Below are 17622 nucleotides of genomic sequence, written 5' to 3' on the forward strand. Positions count from 1 at the left end.
TTAGAGTTCCATTACTAATCAAAACCCAGCAAGCGGGGATTTCCAGGTTTGCTGAGTTTTTATCTTGTTGAAGAACTCGGAGTGTTAATCTAGGAATATCAGATAGTGACTCCTGCCCTGTCATTGCACTAATTGGTCGCAAAGGAAGTGGCAGAGAGCTATGCTGGAATGTGGCTCTGTTCGTGTGAGGCCAGAGAGGACTTTTCTGAAAATCGCACTTGAACGGTTATGCCAATATAGGGAATAAATGCATTTATAGCCGAATAGGGGCATAAGGTCACAGTATCGATCAGGAGCCTAGATAAACACGCAACACCCCCGGGAATACAGCAGTGGATTGCTTTACTATTAGGGACATTTAACCTCGAAAAGGGTATATTTGGGAAAAAAGGTAAAAGGGTTAAAAGATGGGGAAGGAAAATTTGGGAACCGGTACATCGATGGAAGGAAAGGTCAAATGCAAATGTAGTCTGTTGAATTATTAATTTGATTAATGGTCTTTTTTCCACCTTTATTCCTCCTTTTGTGTTGAAGATTATGTTTAGTACTATATTGTTTTTCTTGATAGTAACTTTGATTTATTATATGTACTAATTTTATTTGTATTCTGTGTTATGTGTGTGCCAGAAAAACCCTTTTGTTTTACAATAAAAATACTTTACAAAAAAAAAAAATGAAATTCCCTAAAAAACTATAATTTTAGGGGTGTTATAGCTAGCTGGACATTTCACTTATACAAAACCATTGAAATTGCTCCTATATAGTTAGTTGTACTAACTTTATTTCGCTCAGCCGCAATCCACTGCTGATGATGTCACATATTACATCATTCATGACATGGTCAGTGACATCACTGATGACATCTCAAATGACATCAATGATGACATCACTGAATATATATATATATATATATATATATATATATATATATATATATATATATATATATATATATATATATATATATATATATATATATATATATATATATATATAGATATAGATATAGATATAGATTGTTGTAAATGTATCTAGGACCCTAATTAAATATTCCTGATTTATGCCCTTATGTGGTTATAACAAATCATATCCTTATAAAGGCATAAGAATCATATCCATATTTAGTCATAGCCAACGCAGTCCAAATACGGCAAGGCTACTTCCTTAGACTCCTAGAAAGTACAACGCGTTCTTTAAACAAACCAAACCTCCAGCAACCCGGGAATTCTGCCGGATTTTGTTTTGATTTGTCCTAGAACTCCTGCGAGTCCTGAAAGAACTGCCAGTTCTTAGTGACAGTTCTTAGTGACGTCTTATGTCCAACCTTACGTCAAACTCGGCAACTGCCAGGTATAAACATACCAGCATTTGCCTTAAGCAACACGCGGTGGTTTGGAGCAGAGCGGCTATCTACTTACCCAAAGCCCAGCTGATGCGAGTGCCGAAGGAAGCCGTCCCTCCCATTTGACGCACTGAGAAAGACGCTGTCTTTTCTCCTGCCGAGAAAATCCAGCTCCAGTGTTTCCAGTCACCCTTGCGGGTAACTGGGAGATCGAGTCCTGAGAACGAGATACAAAACCTCCTTCATTCTAAAACCAAGGTACGGAGCTGATTAGACCCTTAGAGAATTCTTGATTCAGATTCTTGGCAAAACTAACTTAACTTAAACTGCAACTCCCTTACTCCTTCCCACGTACTAGGCTTAGGTTAGGTACACTGGGGTAGGCGTCATTTAGAAGAACCAGTTGAGTACGTTTAGTCTTTGTATGTATTGTATATATTTTATTCGTTTTAAGTATCATATGGCTCAGAAACCATATCAATGATTTTACAGTATTATTTCATAATACTCCTTTTACTGAACGCACTTTACTTTATGATAAGTATTGCAACTGTGGCAATTCACTTCTCTTGCATGAGAAAGAAGACTGCTCAATAAATAACACCTTTTATTGAAAACGTCCGTCTCTCTATTTCTCTGCACTCTGGTGAAACTAAGTATGCACGACTGACTGAGTGAAATAGCTATCTATTGTTTTAACACGACTCTGGAGATATACTCCTTATTCTGGAGGGAGCAAAGTTGTCATGTTTATGCGTTTGTCAGAAACTAATCCCTTCTTGTCTGATCAGGGAAGTTAACTCCTCCCTGTTCATTCGAGAAAATTTCTAGTGACCTCTGAGCTAGCTGGCATACCTAATTAAGTCTAACATATTCAGTAGATACCTAGTCGACCTCAGTCCTACGTCTAAACTGCTGTTTATGTTATTCCAATGCGCAGAGCCTATTGGGAATATAGGAACTACACTACATGGCGCCCAACGTTTGGTAAGGCGATAGTCTAACGCAAGATACTAGAGTAACTCAGTTGTGCTTTTTCACACAGACCCTTTTTCCCGTAAAAACTCCAATAGACGTCTAGAGTGGGTGAAAGGTTAATATCCGCCACAACTTAGTAGGAAGAGATCCTATGTATTAGTTTTTGGTTTAGTCAATGCTGAAGGATACAGTGTTCCAAAATATTGTGCACCTAATCTTTGTTTCCTCAAAACTTGCTCTGCAAACTTTCTGTCAGTAAAAATGTCAGATAGTGAGGACAAAAGGGAGAGAGCTAGACTAGCAGCTCAAATTGTAGCGGACGACACAACTGTCCAAAATAACGACCCGGATACAATAATCATCCCAGTCAATATAAGAAAAACCATAACTATAAAACTTATAGAGAATGGAGTATCATCAAGAGGTGGTACAGTCATATTTGTGGTAGAGGCACATGAATATCGGCAGACAGAGGTATTCTATTCCTGGATAAATTTTCCAGCAGCACATGCTGTAACACATGAGTTCCACTACTACAAAATAGCGGAATCTCCAGAGGAATACTCTCCTTTCGAGGAAGTTGAAATTCCACTAACATACCAAGAGCACCTGCTCTGGTTTAATGGCGCCCTAAAAAATCAAAATCACATTACCAGGCTCGGTCCACTAGGTAGACCAGGAGCCACATGGCCGGTTCTAGCCAACTACACACCACACCCGACATTGAAAAAATGTCAAGAGAAGAACTCTTAGTTAAAATAAAATAATTAACAAAAGCATATAGAGATTTAGTTCAATTAACAGTTGATGGTACAACCTACTGACTAAATACACTAACTGAAAATCCTGAAAAGACTTTCATTAAAAATAATCTCAATTCTCAAAAGAAGAAGTGGGAGGGTAATAAACAAACCTCTCCCAGAGAAAAACAGTTTCAGTCCAGAGGAAGGTCTCCCCAACGAAGAAATAGATCTCCAGAAGGGGGGGGGGGGCAAGTCTCCACAACGGGAGCCCTCTGAAAAAAGATACAACCTTAGAAATAGGGACAATTTGAGAAAACCTGACAGATATCAAGATATTGATGCACGTCCCCCTCGATCTTTTCAGGCTTCCTCAAAGAAATCGGAAAGAAGAGGACGGTCAGAACATAAAGAAGAGCACGTCAAGTCCAAAGACAAGGAACCTGCTCATCAAAGTGAAAAAGTTACAATTTCCCAGAAAGAAGGTAGCCAGTATTAAAGTAAAACATGCTGAGAATTCTGAGGACACAACTGAAAAACGGAGAGTGGGCCCAGACAATGCTAGACAGCGCAGCAGAAGTGACCATAGCTCGCAAGATCCTGATGAATCTTCTGGAGACAGTGGACACCAATGATTACATTCAAGTGGAAACTGCAGACACCCGAGTTAGCGTGCCCCATAAACTATATGAAATAACATTATGTATAGAGGGAGATAAAACTAGGAAAATAAGAGGTCTCTTTTGGGAGAATCTATCTAAAGGCTATGATATCCTTCTAGCAGAGAAAGACTGGCCACCAGAGTTTGTCAGGGAGTGTCCACATGGCGAAGAAATGATTATGCCTGCCTTCTCAAATCACATTCCAATTCATAAAAAATACACATTTGCTAGAAAATGGGCAGTGGCCCAAGCCCCTGCATTATATAAAAATCATGTAGGATGGGATGAGGATTCGCCTCACCATAAAATCCAGTTAAAAAATCAACCTACTGCACAGAGGCAGTATCCTGTTAAGCAAAAAGCTAAAAAAACAAGTAAGAGACATTTTAGATCAACTTGAATATCAGGGGGTGATTGAAACATGCACCTCACAAATGAACAATCCTTTGCTTCCTGCCTCCAAGCCAGTTGATTCTTATTGTCTAGTTTTGGACACCTAAACTCCTGCTGTAAAACTGTTGCAGTACAAAACTCACACAGTGCAGCACTAATGAATAACATTGTGTGCAAGAAATATAAAACGACATTAGATATTTCAAATGGTTTCTTCTGTCAAAACATAGCACCTGAAAGCAGATATTTGACCGCTTTCTCCAGCATGGGGACCCAAAAGCAATGTTGTCGTCTCCCACAGGGATTCAAGAATAGCCCAGGATTATTTTCAGCCAGGGTAACAGAGTTACTACAAATATATGATGATGAGGCATTATCTTATGTCGATGACATCTATCTTACAGACGATGACCTGGAGACTCACTTGAAAAGAGTGAACACCATAATACTTGGGTTCGCATCTGAAAGGTACAAATTTAACTTTAAAAAATCAGGAATTGCCCATCTAACTGTCCTATTTTTAGGATAAGAATTATCAAATGAAGGCAAAAACCTAGGAGACAAATTCTTAGAGAAGTGTGCTGTACTCCAAGCTCCAAAAACGCTGAAAAACCTACAATCAATACTAGGTTTCCTGAATTTCGGAAGAACATACATTCAAAATTATGCAGAGAGGGTTAAACCTCTCTACGAACTAATAAAACCTGATTTTAAACCAATTAATTGGACTCAAAAACACACAGAAATTTTAAGATCATTACAGACAGACATGTTAACTAAAACAAAACTGCAAACACGCGCAAACGAACACAACCTTGTAATCCGAGTCATCCCAGGAAGATGCGGATTCACATACTGTAGTGACCGGATATTTTGTCCTATTTCTGAGTGATGGTGACTTTAGTCTACTACCATCTTAGTATAGTGGATAGATCCCTATTTTCGGCCTATTCTTAGGGTTAGCCTACTGACTTTGGTATAATAACATGCCTTTTTATCACTTTCGGGCCTGAAGGCCTATATTAGAGGGTAGATCCTTTATTCCTGACATCATATTACCTATTGGTAGGGCTTGCTTATGTATCTTGATAGAGCTATGCGTCTCTTTCATCTTTTTTTCGGGCCTACAAGGCCCAAACGAGAGAGTCTCCATTTTCCTTTCTGCCTCGGCTGCTCGAGGCGCTTGTAGGTCAAGAGTGATGTTTTAGGTATGAGCTGTTGTTCACTGGAGAGGAACCGGTCAGAGCTGGCCCTTATCGGAGGAATGTAAGCAGAGCTCAGGTTTTAGACGAAACAGCAGCTGGCCACTGTGGGAACGTCGGAGGCCCGGAGCCTAGTACAGGAATCTGGTGGGAGGCAGGTTACTGTCTGGAAATTTCCATGAACGAAGAGTTCTTTATATTATCGAGGTGTAGAGAGGAGAGGCAGGCAGTTGACAGCGGGCAGTTGGCAGTTGCAGATGACAGTTGGAGTTTGGAACGATCGAAGGCTGATGATCTTTTGGAGAGACTGAAGTTACATCGTGAGTCAGTCTGTTAGAGCAGTTGGAGATAGTTAAACGTCGGAGTTAGAATAATCAGAGTGAAGAAGTTCGTTGAACAGATGGTTTCCAGAGTGGTTGAAACTATATCATTAGATTGAAGTCTGGAGGTGAAGACAGTTCGTAGGAGAGAGGAAGCCAGTGCAAAGTGATCGGTGCAGAGCTGAGGAACAGAGGAGAAGACGAGAGAAGGGTTCCAGTGCTTTGAAGGAGCATAGCGGTGCAGACGTATATCCATGGGGGCAGAGTAGAATCTGAGATGAGCCAAGGCACAGACGAGAGAGGGACCTGGATGACAGCTAGAACGGACTCTGAATTATAAGGTGAAGTCTGTCCTGCTATTATAGTGCATGAATATACTAACTCTTTCCTTTACTTTTTAGGCTATGCTTAGACTGTTAGATAGTATTGTGACTTTATAATATAATGTTTTCTTTGTCTGTTATTGTGTGATAAAGGGACCCCAGTTTGTAACGAACATATATATTTGAGTATTGTTTCTATGATAAAGCTAACCTTTCTTTACAGCCAGGTGCCAGCGTATGGAAGGATGGGCGATTCCCTTCCTACAGGTAACTGATGCGGGAGATTGATGTGAGTTTTATGTCAGGGAATAATTCTTAAGTGTAACAATTTGGCAGTTCTTGTGTGTGAGGATCGGATCTCCTATCTATCACATGAGGGATAACAATTTATATAAGATAGAAGACACTCCCAGTAAATATTAGGTATTTAGAAACTTCCCCAGTAGTAGGCGTAAATGAGAGCACCAATTGTGAATGGTGTTTAGTGAGATCGCTCAAGATAGGGCGTTAATGAGAACACCAATTGTGGTTGGTGTGGTAGAGTGAGCTGCTCTCCACTATGAGAAGGAGGGTAGAATAGTCCGGGCCAGATTGTCGCGGGCTATAAGGTAAGATCATAGGATGAGACATGGAATTCCGTAGTTATTAGTGACTATTCCTAGTAGTCCCTTAGATCTAGCAGTGTTTTTGATGATATAAGCTTGTATATTGCGAGTGCCCCATTCCCGGGTAAGTACTCAGGAACCATTGTAAATAGGGTCCGGGAAGGGATGGTGTTACGTTTTGGCGGGTTGATTGTATCTAAGTGAGTGGGTGATTCTTGGTCTGAGAATCCGGTCATTACACATACCTGACCTCTAATGAGGGAGAAACAGTACAAATAGCTTACAAATCACACTTGTACACACAAGCTGAAATGAAATTCAGTTCTACTGAAAAAATTCTAACTGCGGTTCAAACTGCTGGAGCAAAAGAAAGAGCCCTAGCCCAAGGGAAAAGGATATCTGTTTTAACAGCAGTATCAGCCCTTGAGGCAGTAACAAGACCAGGCATTCCAAATGCTATAGCTCTAGATCCACCTATGCCCATCTACACCCAACAATGGTGATCACAGGTGGTGCCCCTGCTCACACGTGGGAGATGTGGCTGTCCAGCTGGGGAATTGTGCAAGAACAGTGGTGCCTCAGGGGACCGAATGTCATTGGCCGGCCCAAGCGGGGAGGCTGCATGGAGAAGCAAAGATCCAACCTTGATGTTTGCGGGTCTCCTCGTGAACTCTGGAGTGCTAGTTGCAGAGTCTGGCAGTTGACTTACAGCCTGATCAAACTGTTGGGCTGCTCGTGCTGTAAGTCGCAACCTCGTCAACTTATGTTTGCAAGAGGACCCATTCCTAGGACTAACCCTTGTCCTCGCCTGCTTAGGGCTCAGGACTAGACAGTGACCATGGGACACCCTTGCCCTGGTATTTAGTCTCCGCCATCATGCCACCACTGCAATTTGCATCGCTGCCACAGAGTGTGAAATCCAAGGAACGTCCTGCTGGGCCGTAGCAGCACTTTGTTGTATGCTGCTACGGCGGATGAGGTAGCATCCTTCCTGGCTGATGTAACCCTTACGAGGGCAATGCCTGAACAGAGGGAGGAGCTAAATGGAGAAATTATGCTCTTTGAGGTACAGGAGGTCATTCAAGCACTTGCCACAGGCAAGACACTAGTCCACGATGGACTGAATTCTGAAAGGCTTACACCACACTACTGGCATAGAGGCTTAAAACACTATCCACTGAGTCCATGTCAGCTGCCTGTCTTCCACCCACATTACACAAAGCATTACTTATATCAAAACCCAAGCCCGGTAAGGGCCCAGAGACATTGGAATCATACTGACCATTTACACTTCTAAATGCAGACTATAAAACATTTGCTAAGATATTAGCAGATTAGCTGGCCCCCTGGTCCCACAACGGGACCATCTGTACCAAAATGGATTTGTACCGGCCAAAAATACCTCTCTGAACTTGTACAGATTCTTTAACGTCCTCGAGTACACCCCCGGTGGGCTGCCTTGTGTTCAACCTAGAAAAGGCTCTTGACTCCCTGAATTATACCTCTCTGTTTGGACGATATGGCCTGGGCACAACTTTGTCTGCTTGATCAGAGTATTCTACAGTCTTTCTTCTGTCATGTGAGAGAATGGGACACCTGCTATCTGAGCCGATACCGATTCACAGTGGTATATTTCAGGGTTGCTCGCTTTCACCGCTGCTCTTCTCAATAGCAATGGATCCACTGGTCTACTACCTCCTGGAGCAGGGACAGCACTGGGGTATACCACTTAGTGATGGCATACACTCTGTTTCACTTTATGCCGACAACATGCTCCTCTATCTTAAATACATCTATGACATGCTGCCAGACATAACAGAATTACTTACCAGGTTCGCCGAAATCTCAGGCCACAGTGTTAATTGAGCTAAATCTTGCCTCTTCCCATTTACTGCTGCAACACTTGATCCTACCCTTCGGATACATGGTGTCCGGTTGATGTGGTAGCCCATCACATTCCGTTATCTGGGCATCAGGATATATCATGCCATGGCTGTTCTCCTGGAATTAAACCTCACCCGTGCGGTGCTCTCCTTGTGCTCTCCAATGTCGTTCTGGTAGACCCTTCCACTCTCAGTGGTAGGCCAAATAGCCCTCACAAAGATGGCAATGCTGCAACACCTGAAGAACTACTTTGCCAACCTACCCCTATATGCTACCAAACCCTTCTTCCACTCTCTATAGCGCCTGACAGGAGACTTTATATAGCATGCCATGTGCTTAGAGTGGCCCTCACCAAGTTTTATCTCCTGTCTGATCAGGATGGTTTAGGATTGATGCACTACTATCCTCCCCCAACTAGATTGGGTGGCTCGCTGTCCCGCTGGTTGACAATTGGAGGACATTGCAATTGCCTCTTCCCCGTGGGACTTAGCGCTTATATTATGCATAGTTCACCCCTTCTCCAAGGCACCACTGCCCCAATCCCCTCATATGTAGGCAGCATGCAGATGTTTCAGAAGAAGCCTCTTCCTCAACCAATTGGTAACTCCATATGCCCCGACAATGACATTGCTTGGCACATCAAGGGCCAATGCAATGACCTCCTCGACGGAGCTATGTCCCTGGCACGACATTGGGCTCTATAGCCTGGGTGACATGTACCACGATGGAGCTCTCCTATCAATGGAGGCACTAATTGCAGGGACTGGCCTCCCTCTGTAATTCCTTCTGTACAATTCCCTTATCCAGTCTTTAGGAACACACTGGGGTGCTGTGCAGTGGGAACAATCTTTGCACCTAACAATCCAATACATAATGTAATTGGGATGGATAGTTAGCCAGTTCACCATGAATACATGCCGCAATACCACTGACTAACCTGCAAAAACACTGGGATAACAAACTAGGTCCCTTGCACAGATAAAAAGTGGCATAACATCCTGGCATACCCTGCCCTGGCATCAAGCAATGCATGCTTCAAGGTAATACAATTTTACATACTGCACAGGGCTTACCCCGCCCCTCACAAATTCAATTGCTACTTTCACTGAACTGGCACGGTCTGCGCGCTCTGCCTCACACCGGACACTGACTTACTTCATATGTTTTGGACCTGCGCATTCTTCTCTCAATACTGGCTAGGAGTCACAAACTATTTAGCACAATGTACAGGACCCTCCATACTACACTCAACGGAGATGTGCTTGTTAGAATGCTGCGCAGGACCAAAAAAAAAGAAAGCAGTGGTACATTTCACAGATCTAGCCCTTTTCTTCAGTAGCTTACTGAACTTAGATCAGGTTTTAAATATCCCTATGTATACTTTACTGTGAGGATTTGTGTGTTATTTTGATGTATGATTGGGGTACCTTTCGCTAATGCTACATACATTTCCCCCAACCATGTGTAGATTAGGTTTCATTTTTTGGTCCTGAAGATTTGTCTAGATCGATGGCAACACTTGAGGCAAGAAACATGTTGACCTACACACACTATTTTATGAACTGGATAGGGCCATTACTTTCACATTCAGCCACCCATTGCCTTTTAATCACAACAAGAGTAACCACCTATTGAATGTATTTCGGTACTTCTTAGCTATTTTTAAAACCACTAATTGACATTACACCAATCTATTCCTAGAGCACCGGCACCCTACACCTCAGATCAGCATATCTTGCTCAAATAACCTCTGACACAGAGCCTCCTCGAGGGGCCTGTTGAGCATGCAGCGCTGGCCTAACGAGGAGCTTCCGATGATGAAGCATGACATCCTCACTGGTGTGCGAGGGTTCTTGCTTCTGAGCAATCAGATCCCCTGATCAGTGGTCTCAGTTTCTCTGACCTAGATCCTCCCTTCCTTCCCTCCCCCAGGAACTGTATATATTTTGTGTTACACATCAAAATGTAGAACAGGTTGATACTTAACAGTGCAGATTTTCTTTGTTAATACCTTTTTGCAGTAGTTTTTAAAAAAAAATACAAAACGTACTAAAAATAGACTTACTGATTCTGTGCCCACATGCAGAATTCTACACCTCCTCCTGTCCTGCCAGTTCAGGTCCAACATGAAACGGGGCATAAATAATCCTAGACAAATTTGGCTCTGACTGGGGCTCATCGTTCAGCTGTAGCTTAGGGGCTCATTACGATGGCGGACAGACTGGCTCCATCCGCCATGGTTGTGTAAACCGGGACTGTCTGCCGTGCATGTGGCGGTCCCGCATACCCGATTAGGATGGGACCGCCACCACGGCGGTCGCTTTTCACACCTTTAACACTGCGGCAGTGGCTGCTGACAGGAGCACTGCCGCAATTTCAAAAAGAGCATGTTGTGCATTTCACTGGACTACGTGACAGGCACTACACTGTGCCTGCCACTTGGTGCAGTGAAATGGTACCCCCCCCCCAGTGCACCCACACCTCACCCCAACACAAGGGGGGCCCGCAAAAGGTCCCAAAAGCAAACTCTGCATGCCTTTCAACAGCAGTTGAACTGCCGCGGGAAGGCTGGCTGGAGACTTCATCATAATTTGGCGGACGGTACTTGCTAGGCACTGCCACCATTTTATGGATGCAGACCGCTCAGCCGCTGTCGCGGTCTGGATCCCTCTGCCATTGTAATCTGGCAGTGAAAGAATCGTGGTTCGCAGGGCCAGCGGTTCGCAGAGCCAGCGGACCTCACCGCCGGCCCGGCGATGGTGGTCCTTTTGCCATCGTAATGAGCCTCTTAGTTCCAGAGTCACAGTGAGCACAGGACCTACATCAGGGCATTCCTGTGTTATTTAGAGAGTTACATCAAACACACAAAAGGCCATGGAAGGAATGCTTGCAAGAACACTAACACCTCAGTTTGGACCAAACCATATGCAATTCAGTGCTGACAATTGGACCAAACCATATGCAATTCACTGCTGACACTGCTCCAATAGGAACAGTCCAGGTTGAATTGCCAGGACAGGTGCTCCCTGAATCAGAACACAAGCGACTAAGGACAGGTTCTTTTGCACACCATTCGACCTCAGTTTGGACCAAGCCATAGGCAAATCATTCTTTTTTTTAACTCTTTCTATTGAACAGCTCAATAGACAGTAAAATAACATTTGACATTGCATGCACATCAAGTAGACATTTACATTGATTAGAAGCGAAAATGACAGGGTGAAGCAGGAATCATCATATAAACAAGAAGGAATCCAAACAAAACTAACCGCACTCCCTAGGCAATCAGATAGTTTCCGGCTTCTACATAGTCCTCCAATAGCCCCCTGTACGACCACCACGGCAACCACACTTTCTCCCATTTCTTCATGTACCCTCTACTTTTATAGACGGTTTCCTATGCTCTTTGGCACCAATCCATGTGGGCAAATCATTCTTGACCCTACGCTAGTTGAAACAGTTCAGCCTAAACTGACAGGGCAGTACCTCCATGAACTGGAACACAAGCAGTGTTGCCTTGATTGGAGCTTGTCAGTCAGTTGTAGCTTGGTTCCAGTGGCACAATGAGCATGAGACACAAGTCTGGGCATACCCTTGCCAAAAAGGTGTTACATCAAAAGCACAAAAATGAGGTAGAAATTCCTGCAATAAGTCTAACTACTGACAATTGCTCAAGTAGCAATCCAACCCATATTTTTCTACCAACCATACCACCTCAGTTCAACATAGCCATATGCAAAACCGGCTTGACCCTGCTCAATAGGAACAGTCCTGCCTGAATTGAGAGAATATGTCCTCCCTAAACCAGAACACAAGCAACCCAAGCCTGGTTTGCCCTGATTAGGGCTCATCAGTACGGTGCAGCTTAGTTCCTATGGCATAGGATGCATGGGACTCACACATCACCTTGTTTTTGTTACAATTTACACCCTAATTATGATGGGTTGAGGGATCACTGTGCCATAAGACTCAAGCTATACTTCAATGATTAGACCTAAGTAGCTTAAAACCAGTTTGGGGTTGGTTGTGGGCCCTTGTGGAGAAAGCCTTGTCTCGCAGTCCCAGAGGGACTGTTCCTGTGTGAATTAGGATTTGTACTTATTTGCATAGAGCAAGCATTTGCCTGGAGTGGCATGGTGGGCACAAAAAAAACAATGGACTGGAAAGCTGCCTGTGTGATTGCAGGTGGCTGAGAAAAATTCAAGGATTCCATCCATTCCTCGTGTTGTTGCAGTTTAGGCAATAATTGTGGTGGGTGCACCCCAATGTAGGTCACATGCTCACTTTGCCATAGAACTTAAGCTATACCTCACTGATGAGACATAGGTAGGTCAAAAGGGGTCAGGGGTTGCTTGTGCTCTCTTCTGCATAGGTCGTTATTAGTCTGGAGTGGCATTGTGGGTGAAAAACAATGGACTGAAATGAAGCCCTGAGCGAATGGCAGTGGGTGAGATTAATTTAAGTGTTCCATCCTTCACCTTGTTGTTGCTGTTTATGGGAAAAGTGTGATGAGTATGCCCAGATGTGGGTCCCACGCTCACTGTTCCATACGAATCAAGCTATACCTCCTTGATGAGACCTGAATAGATAGACATCGGTCAGTGTTTGCTTATTATCCCTTCTAGAGGCATGGTGGGTGTAAGATGATGGATTAGAATGCAAACCGAGCAAATGCCAATGACTGAGATGAATTCAAGCATTCCATGTATCACTATCAACCTATTTTTGTTGGATTTGGATTTTATTTTGAAAGCCAATAATCACCAGTTCTGCTTTCAGGCTTCTGCATATAATCAGGGAGCATTATATGTAGCCACAAAGTATTAAATATTGTAAACATTTGTACATGTTTTTGGGCTTAAGGCACGGTCAGCAAAGCATGCTGAGCTCACGGATTGACATTACAGTAATGGCCCTTGCACTAACGGCTTTCCATTTCCCATTAACAAAATATAATGGAATGAATGTATATATATTCCAATCAATGCGACTCCATTCTTCTACACTCCACTGTACAGAATTCCACTGTATGCTATCCACTATATGCTACTTGACTTTATGCTAATCCACTCTACGCCACTATAGTGTATGCCACTCCACTCAACTCCTCCTCACTGTCTGACACTTCCCTCCACTCTATAAAACTCCACTCTATAAAAGTCTACCGCACTTTATGGCACTCTAAGACATTCTATTCTGCTCTATCCCCGTACACTCCACTGTCCAACTCCATACTCCACTCTATGCCAGTACACTCCAATGTACAATAATCTATTCCGCTATTCAACACTTTTCTATACAGCTAAGCAGTCCACTCTACTGTACGAGACCCCACTCCAATTTTTAATAGTTTACTACCTAGGTGACTACACTACACTGTACTCCATGCCACTGTACTCTACAACATACCAATACACTATATTGTACTTTATCCCACACTACGTTACGGCACTCAACTCAACTCTACTCCACTGTATCAAACTTTACCTCACTCTAGGCAACTATACAACAATTCACTTTACTCACCTCCCCTGTTTGCCATACTACTGTACTCACTCTATGCAAATCCACTCTACAACACTGTACTACATGGTATGCCACTTTTATCACTTTACTCCTGTCTATACATCTACACTCCACTGTACAACACTGTACTATACTGTATGCCACTGTACTACTCTCTACTTCACACTAAGCCACTCTACGATAGTCTAGCCAACTATACAACACTGTACACAACTCTTAGCATGCCACTGCACTCCACTTTACTCCACTCTACTCTATGACACAGTACTCTACTCCCTGACACGCCTCTTGATTCTGCACCACTCTAAACCATTGTACTCTATAACAACTGTCTGCTAATCCACTCTACAACACTGTACTGTACACCACTCTGCAGTACAAACATCCACTAGACTGTATGCCACTCTATTCTACTGTGGTCTACATCACTTTCCCATACTGTACAACATGCCACCACACTCTACTGTCCAACACGGTACTCCAATTAATAATACCTTATTCGACTGTATGCTTCGCCACTCCACTCTACTGCACGCCATTATAGTCTGTGACGCACCACTTCACTCTATGACACTTTATTCCTCCCTATACCACTTCCCTCCAGTGTACTCCAAACTGCAAGTATTAGGAAACCACAAAAATAAGAAATATGGACTACCACTAAACAAATGCAAAAACTGTGCTCAACAAAATGTTTTTGTTTGTGCAACTCTGCCTGGTTCTGAAAGATGACAGGAGGACACTCTTGGCACAGCAATCCTTTTGTTGATGTTATGTTTAAAAAATAAAATCACATTCATTATTGCACAGCACTTTTGCCCTACTCAGCCCCCCCCCCAACACATTTTGTTGCAGATTGGAAGTTTTTCAGCTCCCTCCATGGGAATCCACAAACAGTGGGTACCTCTAGAATCCAGAACTGGTGAGAAAAAAGAAGCACATTTTGCCTGGCTTCCTTAGCGGCAAAATGATGTGGCTTGTGTTTAATGAAAAAATAAGTCTCAGCACTTGGGAACGAATCCTAGGTACTTAAGGGGTTTAACCCTCTGTAATCTGATAGAAAGCCATCTTAATTATATTGTTTGCACATCATTACCATCACATAGCCCAGGGTCAGCCAGTCAAAGAATGTTCAAGGAATAAGACTGAGACAAGAGATTAGCCTTGTGAATTCAAGGGGTTAGCTGGTGCCTGATGTCACTTCTGCTACACATGGTACTTTGGTGATTCAATATCCATGGATTTGTATGAACTGAGGAGGTAAGGTATCAGTGAGAAGAACCACAATCAACATTGGATGAGCCCTCCAAGCTAACAATGCAATTCAAGGGCCCTTATCTACAGGTAGAAACATATGACATTGCTCTCTTCCTCTCTCTTTGCATTACTTTGCATCTAGGGGGTGTCCCATGAGTGGTATTTGGCCATTTCCCTGCAACCACTTATAATTTGGACTCAAACCTGATCTACTAACAATCGTAGATAGGAGTTTGACAATATATATTGATTCTTTGAGGCAGGCATACAATGGAGAAATGTTTTTATTTCTTAAAGCTTTTCCAACTTAGCTTTTTAAATTGAAAATACAAAAAGTCATAATACAGAAAAGAAATAGCCATTTTAAATCTAACCCAGTAACGGCGTAAGTTGGAGACAGGTAGCAAACATATGTATCGAGTCTGCGCTAAACTCTAAACATCTGGGACATAGCGTTCCAGCACCCGTTCCCCACTTGGCAACTCTGCTAGGTGTGATGTATAAAAGAAATGCAGTTTTATAAAATTGTGTCTGTAATTTAGCGGAAAGTAAGTTGCTCTTAGCGGATTGCACAGCCTGATTAAAAGAGTCAAAAGAGATATTCAGTTTCCTTTGCCACTTATTAGCAGTGGTGAGCATATCATCAGGCATTAAGCTGACTAGTATATCATATAAGTATCCAATCCTGTGTAAGGTGGGACTTCTTAGTTTGTCAATAAGAGCTACTTTGGAAAAACCAGCAGTCTCCCTGTCTTACGGATCAGGAAGTCTCTTATGGTCATATATACAAATGGCTCTGGATCGCTCAGGTGGAAATCAGTTTGAAGCGCATAGTACGATTTTATGCCTTCAATAGTTATTAGGTCCCCCAGTTTTAATATTCCTGCTTGATGCCATTTGCGCGGGTAGAAATCCCAAAAATTACTGGTAGGTTAGGGTTATTATCGAGAGGGGAATAGTAGTTCAGATTACCTAGCCCAAGAGTTTTATGAATGTTGAAGAAAACCTCATAGGCGTTCATTAAGGTCTTAAATCTAACCCATTTGTAGTAGCCAAAGGAGAGCTGCCTCCAGAGGCATCTGGGGGTCTCTACTCCTAAAAGCAGATGATAAGGTGACGGTAAGCCTTCCGTGGGAATATATGAATGATCTTGGAGCAACTTTGTGCTATATTGCATAATAGAGGCCCAGTAGTAAAGTTTTAGATTTGGTAGCGCCCACCCGCCTCTTTCTTGAGGAAGGAAAAGTAGTTTAAAGGAGTGCCTTGGTCGAGAGTATGCCCAGATAAATTCAGAGAAAATCTGATCGAATTTCTGTAGTATTGTTTTACCCATTTCTAGAGGGATGGCCCTAAAGAAATATAGGAGTTTGGGAAAGTAGGACATTTTAATAACATTACATCACCCTACTATAGTATGCTGTAGGGTATTAATACGTTTAAGCAACCGTTTAGTCTCTATGACTAGTGGGGCCGAATTTTCCTCCACATCCGGTCGTGTTGGCAGTTAAGTTCACCCCTAGGTATTCTGCAGTCTGTACCACCCAGCCATCTGACCAGTCAATTTGATTGTTAATAATGATCTGGGTCTTGCTTTGATTGAGAGCATAGCCTGAGACTTTCCCAAACTGCCTGGCCTCTTGTTCCAGGGCATTGATGGCGCTTCAGGGGTCAGGAGTCACTACCGCCAGGTCGTCGGCATAAGCCATCATTTTTAGTATCTAGTCCAAACCTGCTCATTGCTCGAATAGATGGATTTCCCTAAATCGCTTTAATAAAAGAATCTATATAGAGGGCGAAGAGCAGGGGTGAGCATGGACAACCTTGGCGGGTCCCCCGAGAAATTTTTATCTGTTCCATCAGGGTACCTTTAATTGTCACATTAGCTGTGGTATTCCTGTAGAGAGCTTGTATGGCTGATATTGCCTTGGGACCAAAGCACATTTTCCTCTTGACTGCCCAGAGAAATGACCAGGAGACCCGATCAAACTCTTTCTCAGAGTTGAGTAGGAATAATGAGATCGGGTCTCCTGCTACCTGGGCTGCATCCAAGAGGGTGATGGCCCGACGGATATGTTCTGTCGTGCTTTTTTTAGAGATAAACCTGTGTTGCCACTGAGAGACCAAGGACTCTGTTCTCAAAGACATTCTTGATGCAAATATTTTGGCATATATCTTAGAGTCACAGTTAATTAAAGTTATTGGCCGGTATGAACCCATCTCAAGAGGAGATTTATCCTTCTTTGGCATTAGACCAAGAATCTGGTGGAGGAGCGCCGTTAAAAATAGAAGCTACCAGTAAAGTAAAGAGGGAATTTATCTGGGGAGAGAAAATTTTATAGAACTCAATCGGTCTATGATCGGAGCCAGCCACTTTTTCATCCGGAAGGCTT

The 17622-nt window shown here is 43.0% G+C and overlaps 1 protein-coding gene across 1 annotated transcript in view; it reads right to left on the reverse strand.

The window, feature by feature from the left end:
- The window catches only part of LOC147673879 (cytochrome P450 2J2-like), a 345429-nt gene that overhangs the window by 215368 nt on the left and 112439 nt on the right, over window positions 1-17622 (reverse strand). The gene's annotated exons all lie outside the window — the stretch shown is intronic.

Source organism: Lissotriton vulgaris, chromosome 12, assembly GCF_964263255.1.
Source record: "Lissotriton vulgaris chromosome 12, aLisVul1.2, whole genome shotgun sequence".
Taxonomy (NCBI): domain Eukaryota; kingdom Metazoa; phylum Chordata; class Amphibia; order Caudata; family Salamandridae; genus Lissotriton; species Lissotriton vulgaris.